This window comes from Anolis sagrei, chromosome 5, assembly GCF_037176765.1.
Source record: "Anolis sagrei isolate rAnoSag1 chromosome 5, rAnoSag1.mat, whole genome shotgun sequence".
Lineage (NCBI taxonomy): Eukaryota > Metazoa > Chordata > Lepidosauria > Squamata > Dactyloidae > Anolis > Anolis sagrei.
The window spans coordinates 162,000,713-162,013,742 of record NC_090025.1 but is presented as its reverse complement, the minus strand read 5'-3'; the positions used below and the strand labels follow the sequence as shown (position 1 = coordinate 162,013,742).

At 38.6% G+C, this 13,030-nt stretch overlaps 1 long non-coding RNA gene across 1 annotated transcript in view; it reads right to left on the bottom strand.

Moving 5' to 3' along the window:
• LOC132775973 (uncharacterized) overlaps positions 1-13,030 on the bottom strand; it is a 33,181-nt gene that overhangs the window by 3,707 nt on the left and 16,444 nt on the right. Inside the window, exon 2 of the long non-coding RNA XR_009631575.2 lies at positions 11,178-11,231. This is a non-coding gene — a long non-coding RNA (uncharacterized lncRNA). The remainder of the gene's footprint in view (positions 1-11,177; positions 11,232-13,030) is intronic.

Sequence of the window (13,030 nt, the reverse complement as noted above, 5' to 3'; positions counted from 1 at the left end):
TGTATAAAATATATACTTAATTGTTTAACTAATTAAATGCATGTTTTGTGTCATGTCAATGTTAGTTGTTTGGGATTTGTATAAATTTATTATGATATTTTTAAAGTAGCCTCTTCCATATTTGTCAGTCACCTATTTGTTTTAATGCTTTGTAAAGTGATTTTCCAAAAGTCAGAAAGAAATGTAGAAAAAAGGATTAATCACGAATAAACCCTTTTATGTATAATGGTTTTAAATTTCATATTTTTAAGCATTTTGTTCAAAGATTATTGAAAACAACTGGATGTGCTCAAACACGGTATTGAGCTGCTGAATTTAAAAATTAAACACAACTTTGGTTGTTAAATCCCCATAACATTAACATAGAAAATAATTTATGAAAAGCTTGTTTTACTTCCAAAGTTGATATTCTCTAAGTTAGTTTTCAAAGCCACTCATATTTGACTAAGGGACTTACATTAGCAAAACAAAGCAAGATACAAAAAAGTTTTTTAAAAAAAAAACTTCGTAAAGAAGCAAAATAGATAAGCCCTTCATTGACATTACTTTTTTTAAGACCACTTTCAACAGGACAAAGTATCATATATACTTCACTGCCATGTGGCAGACAGCAACAAAGAGAAAGCAAATAGGTTAATTAGGAGTCCCACGTGGCACGGCGGTTTAAACCACTGAGCTGCTGAACTTGCTGACTGAAAGGTTGGTGGTTTGAATTCAGGGAGTTGGGTGAGCTCCCATTGTTAGACCTAGCAGTTCAAAAACATGCAAATGTGAGTAGATCAATAGATACTGCTTTGGCCAGAAGGCTCTTCGGCTTAGAAACAGATGAGCACCACTCCTCAGAGTAGGACATGACTAGACTTAATGTAAGGAGAAACTTTTACCTTTAATAAGATAAAGAAAAGCATGGAGAATGCTAAAATACAAGAATCCTCCAAATGCAGTCTCAAAGGGTTTAGGGACATGTACATTGTACTCAGGAGAAAGCAAAATTAAAAGCAACATGTCCATTTCACCTGCAGAATTCTTTACCTTATTGGCAATATTCATCAAAAAGGAGAGTATCTATGAGACAAATGCCTGTTTAGTCAGATATCCATTATGAAATGAAAAATACCAAATAAATAACTTGTGATAATAGGCAGGAGATCCAAGTTAACACCCGCAGTTTCTATATCCTATCTCTTCTGCTCCTTTTCTATTCATTCCCCTCTAGCTACCTACAAAGCAGAATTAACAAATTTGCTGTAACAATGTTTGTCTCAACCACTTTTACTGACTTTTTAAAAATCTGTGCATAGGAGGAAGTTGAAACGTGGGAACATTGTTTAGATGAAAATATCACAAAACGCCTCTAGTTCTAGAACCTACGTGAATTTTGCAACACAAAAGTGAATTGGAATAACTAAGATGTCCTTTCTGCCTAGATGAGGCTTAATAGTGTATCATGGTGCAGTATTATTCACTGATAGTCTGCATTACGAGCGGTTTTTATTAAGTTAATTCAACTTTAGGAGGTATGCTTGTTACGTTCTTTCAGTGTTGAAACTCTTTCTATCAGGGACTACACATGTAAAACTTTTCTACAATCTTTAGGATTGTATCTTTAGGATCAATAGGATTAGCTAATCCAAGTTTCTAAACTAAGAATTTCATTTTTTATCAAAAAGAAGAAAAAGCAACACTCAGCAACAAACTGTTATTTGTTATACATCATTTGCTTTAACAAATGTATTGAATTATTATAAAATAAATAAAAATATATTTTAAAAAACAATCAGCTGAAATTACTCCATTGCAAACAAGCAAGACAATCTACATAAAAAAATACTTCAGTGTGTTTTCAGATAACATACAACTAAAAAGCAACTTTTGCCAGTGGTGCTATGAAAAAAATTATTGGACATAACCACATATCATGATCCCCTTTGTGCTTCTGTGAAAAGCAGAGAGAAATGAATGCGCAAATCATCGTCACTCTTATGTAATATGAAAATATCACAAAACGCCTCTAGTTCTAGAACCCATGCAAATTTTGCAACACAAAAGTGAGTCTGAATAACTAAGACGTCCTGTCTGCCTGGATGAGGCTTAATAGTATATCATGGTGGAGTATCATTTACTGGTAGTCTGCATTATGAGAGGTTTTTTTTTTAAGTTAACTCAACTTTAGAAGGTATGCTTGTTACATTCTTTCAGTGTTAAAACTATCAGGAATTACACATGTAAGACAATAGCACACTTCTGTAATTATCTATTATTAACAGTATTAGCTAATACAAGTTTCTAACCTAAGAAGTGCATGAGTTTGCATCCTCAAGAAGTCAGGTGCATAGGGATGCTAAAGTACAGAATGCAGTTATGCTGATTAAAGGTGTTATTTTTCATACGCTTACAGCCAAACATTCTATTTAGAATGCTTACATTTATACAATAAGATTTTTAAAATGCTTTTAAAAATAATCACATAGACATACAAAATCACATCTTTGATATATTCTTTTTCATTCATCATTATGTCACTGGACATCAGTGCTGTTAATTCACAGCACAGTTATTGAACACTGACCTAATATAAAATGCATACAGTTCACAGGTCCAAACATGCAGATACACCATACAGCATTTTTTTTTCAGTCATAGCGTTCAATATGTTCTATACTACTAAGTCATTATTAAGTCATTAAGTCATTAAGACAAAAAGATGGAAACTATTTCCTAAGCAAGTGAGAACCCTTTCACAAACACTTCTCTTTTCCTTGCTTCTTCAAGTCAGTTTCTATTTAAGAGTAGTTGCCAGGGTAATAGCAATTTCCTACTCATTTACGAATTGCTAAGCAACCTGCATCAACTAGCAGAAGCAGGTGGCATGTGGAAGGAGACTATTTTGGGAAGCAGTAACTATTTTTCTTACATTTAAAAAAGCCATCTGTTAGATTACTCTGGCTAGTTGACCAAACAAAAATGTACTCTTTAAGCACAGCAGTGTTAAGTGAGTGAAGTTTAAAGATGAGCAAGGAAGAAAGAGGGGCAAGTATTAAGGTTAAATCCACCAGTTCTCTAAGGCAATCCATGTTCAAAATGGCAGACACAGCAACAAATATTTACTTTTCATATGGCAGTAGATATAACAACATGTGACTTTTAATCTGTGGAAGCTTATGGAACCCATCAACTATATCCATAGTGTCCGAAGTTCTTAATTTCTGGTTCCTCTTCATGTTTGCCTCACATTACGGTTGGATATTGAATCATGGAAATCATGTAGCCCTCCAGATTTTGTTGGACTCCACATCCCAACAGCCCAAGTCAGAATAATTGAGCAAGGACTGATGGGGGCTGCAGGCCATCAACATCTTAAGGGCTGTATGATTTCTATCCCTGTATTAGGTATGTCCAGGACCAAACAAAGCTAATTCACGGCATAAGTGAATTTTAATACTAACATTGTTAAGTATTCATTTACAGAGGATGGGGATTAAAGAGCTCTGACTCACACAAAAGGTGGATTTGAGAAAGAGTTTGAACAAAGAAAGAACATCATCGTACAGTAACTGAAAGGAGCTGGAGGTGTATAGCTTAGCAAAAGAAAAAATACTTCTATTTTAAGAGAAATGGAGACTGTCAGAAAGCAGAAGTGGTAAATGAGAACATATGAAGGTCATGGGTACCACAATATGATGATAGAAGTATATTAGTCAGTTAAAGCTCTGAAGATAAATTGCTAGGCACTTTAAAAAGAGAAGCAGCACATGATTTAATATTCTGAATTCTATGGAGGCAAATGTCAATTAATGTGTATATTCCATTACTGCTTCTCTACTCCTCCAAAGCAATAGCATTTATTAGCTATCTATTGCTACCTATTAAGTATCAATACCTATTAATACCTATTAAGTATTAAGTATTTTGATACCTATTAGTATCAAAAGCTCATCAACCTAATCTAGGTTTAGAAAGACATGTGACAAACAATTCAAGCCTCATTAACTGAAACTATTACTAAATCATTTTGCTAAGGTTAACTGTAAAACTTTAAGTGTAAATTAAGGGAAGTATTGGTCTATGTGGAGTCATTTTTCTATGTGAACTCGTTATTTTGATCCCTCTCCTCTTCGAAAAGGCAGAAATAAAATGGTTTCTAATCTCTTCATGCTGCTTTCTTTTTTTAACTCTTATTCCAGCTCTTATGCCAATTATAAAGCAGAAAACAACGCAAAAGATATCTGCTATTACCTCTTTTCTCTTTATGCTTGCCTTGTGAGTGGGCCTATCCTAATACAACTTTCATTTCTTAAATTCAGCCATAATAATGTGCAGAAGTGGGCCACTGAGGTGATCAAAATATTTATCTATTACTCTTCAGCATTGTAGCACACAGTCAGGAAAAAGGAGCAGAATATTTGATGCCCTCTTTCCCACTATGCCTCAATGGAGTATAGCCTTTGGGATTAAAATGGATTGTCCATTTCAACGCCAAACTGTTCAAAGTTTGTAATAACAAAAAAAAGATCAGATGGGGATTTTTTTTCATTGATGTCATTGCTTCCATTAATTATACCATACCTCCATGACAGTGACATTTCTTGAGTCACTATTCCACAAGCTGATGACTTTAAAAGCCTACACTCAACTTTGAAACTCATGTTGAGAGAGACTCAATTATGATAGGGTTTGACAGATTGTCTGCCATGACAAAATGAGGGTTTATAACACTGGAAACTTGCACTACCATTTTAATCAAACAAAAGAAAAAGCAACACTCAACAATCAGCCAAAATGACACTATTGCAAACCAGCAAGAGAATCTACATGAAAAATAATATTTCCAATGTGAATTTATTTCTGGTTAACACGTTTTCAGATGCCATACAACTGAAAAGCAACTTTTGAAACTTTTGACAGTGGTGCTATTTAAAAAAACATTATTGGAAATAATCACATATCACCCTTTTGTGCTTCTCTGAAAAGCAGAGAGAGAAATTTTAAAAATGAGTGTGCAAATCCATCTTCACTCTTATGTAATATGTTTAGGATCAACGCAAAAGCCGATAATAACCACGATAAACAAAGCAGGGGCTTAAGCAGGGAAAGAGATGAGAAGAAAAGGATATCACAAGATTTACAGCCAAATCCTAAGAACATGAGAACATACTAACAGCAGAGTTCATAGCCTAGAGTTTTAAAAAACAAACAAAAGCAGCATAAAGTTGCTGCTCTTGTGTAGTCCAAAATTTATGAACTCAAATCCAGTCCAAAGTCCTGTAATTTAATTTTTTTAAAGTTATGATTCAACAAGAGGCATGTTTATCATCCCAGTGTAGATTAAGAACATTTTAAACTAAAATGCTTAGAATTTTTTAGGAAAAAAAAACAATTTGGGGGGAAAGTGTGAGAAAAGCCTTGGCTGTTTAGATAAACAACAAATCTGAGCAAAAATCCTTCTATGTGGTCAAGCATATAAAATGTAATTAACAAGTAAAACAAGCATTACCCATGAAAATTACCTTCACCCCAAACAGTTTTCATAGTATAATGTAAGCACCAACAAGATTTAGCTGGAACTTAATTAGCATAGCCATCTAGCATTATCTTTATCAGAGGTTTTAAAAGAAATGTATAGTGTATTTTACTTTTCAGGAGACAGTCCTATAGCAATTGTAAATCAATGGCTACTTTAAAAAAACACATCTGCTAATACTAAACTTTATCAACTTAGTTCTCTTCTCAAAATAGCTTCCCATACTATATGAACATGTCTTCCAAAACAGCTGGCTGTTAGCTTGAGGATGAGGCCAGGTAAATTTCCTTCTCAATTTAGTATACTATGTTTTTGTAAAGGGGAAAGTCGTTACTGTCATCACTAGTTAGCCTTAGCTGGAACACTAAATTTCTTATCTATCATACAACTGACTATCCCACTCCTACTATTACTAGGAAAGGGCAACATATTAACAAGCTTCTGTATCAAACCAAGAGCTTATCTAGTCCACCATTATGTTACCAACAAGATAAAAGAGATAAACCGCAATGAGTCGCCGCACAGGCTGAGATATTAGCGGTATACAAGTGTACTAAATAAATAAATAAATAAATACCTGTAATCACAAGAGCAATCACCCTACATAATCAGGAGATCAGGAGAAAATACTTTTCCTGTAACAAGTCTAACCTACTCATAGATACGTGTTTGACAGATCTTTAGTATCACCTACTCAAGATGAATCCAAACACTTCATTGGTACAACTGGCACTAAGAAAAGGGTTGCTTACCTATAAATATAGGTTGCTTACCTGTAACCGCAGTTTCCCGAGTGGTCACCTGTGAATTCGCACATATGGCAGAAACTACCATATGTGCGTATTCACATATGGTAGTTTCTGCCATATGTGCATATTCACAGTTGACCACGATGGGAAACCATGTTTCTTCGAGTAATCATCTGTGATATTCGCACATATGGTATTTCCTGTGCCTGTGCAGTCAGTTCAGAATCTTCTAAAACTCTAGGATACATTTCAGATGAAGCCTTGCCCACAGTCCCCATGGAGAAATATAGCCAGTGGGAGGGGCTACAGCCTCAGTTCCTCCGCTGCATGACAGCAACAAGAGAAACCGAGGCACGGCTAGATAGAGGGGAGGATGGGCAGGAATGTGCAAATTTCACAGATGACCACACAAAGAAACATGGTTAAGCAACCCTTTCTTCTTCTTCGTGGTCTCTGTGAAATTGCACATATGGTAGACTAGCAAGTTACTAACCATGGTTGGTGGGAGTCATGCCACCGAAGAGAGGAGGACTGCTGTGCCAAAGGCCGCATATTTCCTGGAGAGATGTAAAGGGTAACCAAGGTAAGTTGACTAGAGCTGGGGGCTATCTAGCAGAGGTCATCTAAGGGTACACCCCTCAGGAAAGCTCATGAGGCAACTACAGCCCTTGTGGAGTGGCTCTGTGGAGGTAAGTCACGACATGCTAGCTGGTAGGTCAAGCGGATGGTGGACACAATCTATGACGACAGTCACTGGGGAGACACTGGAAAGCCACTGGCATCCTTCCGATATTTGAGGAAGAGTCTGGGAGACTTTCTGATTCATCGGCCAGTGGAAGAGGATGGGCTGGATCAGCCACTGAAGGTATGGAGGTCTGGTTCACCTGCATCGCTTAATTCAGGGCAGTTGGTGGTGGTGGTTGGTCCTGATGGTGGCCATTGTCAGCAAGATAAGAACAGCAATGCCACCCATCTCTATACTCATAGATGTAATAATGATCTTAGAGTCCCTCTCTCTGTAGTAAGAGGAGGAGCAATGGTGGTAACCTCCATCCCGACACAGCGGCAGGGACTAGTGATAGTATGAAGAGCCACAGCAGGGGCTACATAACCGAGGTCCACGAGCGGGTATTAGGTGAGTGGCCCCTCGATCCCAATTAGTATGAGTACTGCGACTGGTAGGATTGCCACAAGGTAGAGCGCTTGCGCGAACTGGGCCTGTGTCCCTCACCTGGGTGGGGAAACTCAGGCCTTAGTCCAGAGGGAGGCACAGGAGCCAAGGAAGGGTTAGTGACACAGATTTCACCTACAGCCAGATGCTCCAGTATGGGGATTGGTGGAGTAGCAGGTAAACATTCTCCAGCCAATGATGGTGGCTGGGAAGTCATTGGTGCGGCCTGCTCAAGAGAGAGTGCGTCCTCAAGCGGTGTCAGGGATGTTGGGAGAGAAGGCTCCTACATCACTGGAGTTACCATATCAGCCGTGGGGGTTGTGTTGAGGGAACGCTGGGTTTCCTGCCCTTCTGTTTCTCCTGCTGCTTGCCCCACTCCAGCCCTTTACCAGATGGAGCAAGCTGGGAAGTTTTGGTCCATTTAGCCTTGGGTGGCTTGGAGGGAGCCAGCTGGCCGTGAAGAGACAGGCTCCTGGCCAAAGGTAAGAGGGTTTCCTGGACAATGACATTAGTAGCAAGGGCAAAGAGCTCTATTGCCAATTTCTTGGGGTGGTCGGGAGGAAGGAGGGCTTGCTCATAAATAAGAGCTTTAAGCTAGGACTCACAATTTTTGCAAGCTTGGGAGTAAAAGAAAGGCATATGTTGCAGTATTGCACTGTGTGGCACTCTCCCGGACAGAGCAGGCACATAGCATGCCCATCTGTGTCAGGCAGCTTCCTCCTGCAGGCTCAACACTTTTTGAAAAAGGTTGTTGAGGACATAATGGCCTGATAAAAAAGCAATGTCAAAAAACAATCCAGGTAAAAGCCAAAAAAGTAGTCAGAGAAAACAGTCAAGGTAAAAAAAAAAAGGCAAATGAAAGAATATTGTAGTTTAAAGGAGCAAGAGATTCCTAGCTATTGCAAAATTAGCAAACAAAAGGAACTGAGGCTGTAGCCCCTCCCACTGGCTGTATACCTCAATGAGGAGTGTGGGCGAGGCTTCCGCAAAAATGTATCCTAGGACTTCGAGAAGATTCCAAACATACTGCGCAGGAGCAGGAAATACCGTATGTGCAATTTCACAGAGGCCACAAAGAAGAATCAGTTCACCACATCACTATTTTAAACCAGGACATCTACCAACCTGTCATATTTAACTATCTAATTTAAAAAGGAGGAAGGGTTAAGAAAAAAAGCGTAAGAAACGTGGCAATACCTTCAAGACAAACTGGTTGAGGTTAAAAACAACCTTGAATTTTTAGTTTCACATGAGCTCTCACAGATATAAATCCACTTCTTCAGATGCAGTTCAGAGTGCTAATACATGTTCAGGTAGAAAGCATATTTACACAGTTGAGGCAGTGAGATAAGACGTAACAGCTTCCAGAAAGATGCAGCTTATTACCCTTGGCCTAAATTTCTAAAATGTTGCCTAATATGATACAAGGGGTTTTTTTTTAAAGATCTTTATGGGAATCAGTTAGTGCTGATGTGTGAAAGAAGTAAATCTGCTTACCAAAAGTCAGTTTTGTGGGTGCTACAGGATTCCTTTGCACACCGATATTCCAGACTAACACAGCTTAACACAATTATTGGTTGATATGAATGTCAATCTGTATCATAGTCAATATCTGATTCTTGTTGAGTTCCCAAATTTTCAATGTATGGCAACTCTATCTACAAGTCACTCTATCCTCAACAGCCCTACTCAGATCTTGCAAATTCAGGACTATGGTTTTCTTGATTGAGTCTATCCAATTTTAATGCAGTCTTCCTCTTTTCCCTACTGCTTTACACTTTCTGAAGTATTACTATGTTTTCTAGTGAACCATGTCTTCTCATATGTCCAAAGTACAACAGTCTCAGTTTAGTCACCTTGGTTTCTAGGGAGAGTTGAAATCTGATTTGCTCTAGGACCCCATCATTTGTCCTTTTGGCAACTCAGGGTATCTGAAGAATTCTCTTTCAGCACCAATTTCAAAAGAATTGATGCTCTTCCTATCTGTCTTCTTCATTGTTTGACTTTCAAAACCATATACAGAAACTAGAAATACAATGCCACGGAAAATCCTGACTTTGTTATTCAAAGATACATCTTTACACTTGAGTATTTTGTCTAGTTGTTTCATAGTTGCACTTCCAAATCTTGATTAAAGATTGCCCAGTGTGAAAATCGTCATTCCACCCACTCAAGCTGCTCATCCCTAATCTAGAGTTTAGTGTGAAAATGGATGATCCTGGGAAGTTGGGGTTTCTGAACATCATAACTTTCTCAGTTTTATTTACTGGTGGCAGAATGTACATTACAAAACAATGTTAATACAATATACCTACTAAATCAAGTAAAAAGCAACCAGAAAAATACTTGCTACAAAAAATTACATTAAAATGTAGGAAATAATGATTAAAAATAAAGACAAAATTCAAAAGTTGTGATATAATAATGCGTCATTACAAACTTTAAAAAAGCCTTTGGGAGTTATCAATACTGATGGTGGTGATTCCTCCTGCTTCCCAACCCCACTCCAAGGCTTTTCTGTGATGTATGCTGATGAGAGTGAGTCTTCCTACTCTCCAACCAAAGTCTAAGGCTATTGTGTGAACAGCAGATATTTCAAAGTGCAGATATGGAATCTATGGATACTGAGGGGGCAGTCTTATTATACACAGTACAAAATGCACAAATTCCCTGTTACAACGGCTACACTGCCTGCCAGTCTCTTTCTAGGCAAAATTTAAAGTGCTGGTTATGACCATAAGGTCCAGGCTATTTGGCAAATTGTATCTCCCGGTACAAAACTTCCCAGGCCATTAGATCCTCAAGAGAGGCCCTTCTCTTGGTTCCACCACGATCTTATGCACAGTTGGTAGGAACACGAGAGAGGGCCTTCTCAGTGGCTGCCCCTTGACTCTGGAACTCCCTGCCTAGGGAAAGCTGCTGTCCCGTCTGTGTAATTATTATTATTATTACTACTACTACTACTACTACTACTACTACTACTATTTCTTTGTATTCTGCCCTGTCTCCGCAAGGGGGCTCAAGGTGGACTCCAGCATACACAAACACAAAGGCAAAATTCAATACCTATGAACAATGTGTTAGGTTTTAATTCACACATTGTTAAGGGTTTTTTATTAGTAGCTTTGTGTCTCCTTTGGCAGAGAAAAAGCTGAGTACAAATACTTCTACTGCTAACAATTATTTTTATACAGTAGTCTCGCTTATCTGACCTTCTCTTATCTGACATTCTGTCTTATCCAGCACTCTTATCTGACAACTCCCTTTTCCTCCAGCATTTCCCCTTCAATTAAAGGAGTGATCCCCAACTCTCTCTCCATTCCCACTAAGTGAAAAAGGCAAGACAAGGAGGAGGAGGAAAGTGGGAAAAGAGGCAGGACCAGAAGTGTTCACCCTCCTTTATGATTTCCATGCTCCCCTTCTGCATCCGGGCACTTCCTGCTGGGCCACTCTAGCCCCGAGGCGTTCCCTTGTCTTAACCCCTTGTGTCCCTCTTTGTAGTATTCTAGGGGTCTAGTGCCACATCAGACAGGTAACAGTAGGAGACTCTGTATTATATGACATTTCTGTTTATCCAACATTCTGCTGGCCCATTTGTGTCGGATAAGCGAGACTCTACTGTAATACAAAACCTAGAATCTAAAATAAAATCCAGGAAAAAAATTAAAAAGTATAAACCTCAACTAAATTTAAAAAGCTATGTAGCTGGAAAATTAACATTAAAGAGTTAACCTACCTTATAGTCCCCAGAAATCAAGCCAGCTCAGTTCCATGCCAGGAATGCCAATAACTGTAAAAGAAAAAGAAATCATATAAATTCTAGTATATAGTCTGCCTGAATAAAATGGTTTAATCTGCCACCTGAAGGACAGCAGGGAGGGGGCCATTCCGGCTTCCTGAATCAAGGGGCAGCCAACGAGAAGGTCCTCTCTCTCGTTCCCATCAATTGACCTTGAAATGGAGGTGGGACCGAGAGAAGGGCTTCTCCTGAAGATCTTAGGGCCCGGGTAGTTCATCCAAGGGGATGCGTTCAGCCAAATAACCTGGACCTGGACCATATATTAAATATATTAAACAAAGACAGTCATGGTTTGTCCGCAAAAAATAATCACATTTGGGGGCTTTCTATGATCTGATGAAGCTAGAAAGTAATCTAAAATGCATTTTGGGAGAAGGGAGAATCATACAAAGAATAAGCCTCAGCACTGATTCTCAAAATCATACCAATAGAAACAATGGACCCATTAACTCTTTAAATGCTCATTGCCCCTATACATGAAATCAGATAAGGATACTGATGCCTACTTCTCTCTATCTGAGGAAGCAGATTAAATAAACAAAGTTACACTAGTAGAAGATAGAATAACCTTTCTTCCAAATTACCTTTATGATATAGCATGCCAATTTGTAAAAAATTGTAAAATGCATAAAACCATACTAAATTAGTCCCAGCTAATAATGAAGCAACAGTTATATGATGCAAAATTTTGAAATCAGTACATACTTTCCATGTGTCTATAGATTAATGAACTTTCAGACAACCACTTTGAACACAATGCCCATCTTAGAACTTTGAAGAAGCACAAAAATGTACCACAATGATTTCTTCCTATTCAACCCTTAAGCACACATATGAATTAGCAGTGATTAGAATCTGCCCCGTGCATATCAGAAATATTAAAACTTGAAAACCATTCCATCTGACAAAGATGCGCTAAACGATCTGACAGTGCAGTATGTTTACTACCACAACACAAAATAAACCCTGAACAATAGTATATCCAACATAGTACAATCCCCATATCCATGGGGAATATGTTCTAGGCCTTGGTGTGACTACATGAACTATAGATAACAGTAAACCCTGTATTTCATACTCAGAGCCAAAAATACCCTTCCTACATTGTCCCAGAGAAAGCAGAACAACAAAGGGAAGACTCACAAGTTGGGGAGCAGTCTGGTCCCCTCAAGCATTAAGGCCAGCTGGAGGGCAAAGAGCTACACAACAAATGCCCAGGGCTCCAATGCCATGACTGCCCCCAGCACCCAGGGCCCTTTCTCCAGACTGCTGCTGTCCACAGAGTCAACACAGTCAAGTTAAGGGCAGCAGGAGACCAAGCTGCTAGGCATGACTCTCTCAGCTGAGAGACAAGCCTTCATCCCTTTACTCTGCCATGCAAGGTGCTCTCTAGGTCCCTCGGTGATATTATACAGTATGCTTCAGGCCCAAGTACAGTCAAAATACAGTTTTTTCTATTATCCATTATCCTAGAAATGCTACTCCAGATCATGAAAATGCTGGCAAAATCTGCCTAGAGAAGTACAGTGGAACCCTCGACTTGAAAGTGTTCCAACATAAAAAGTGTTTTGAGTTAAGAGCTATTGCTCGACCCAGTTTCAATTTGACATATGAGCAGCATTTTTAGTTAAGCGCTAGTGCCAGAGTACAGGATTTTAGGGCTTCAAGGGAGCAGCCTCCATGTTCCATGCTCTTGTCCACTTTGGGAGGTTGCTGTTTGCTTTGCTCTTGTCCGCTTTGAGGAACTCTGGGTTACTTGATTTTGTGTGGTTTTTATTCCTTCATGGAAA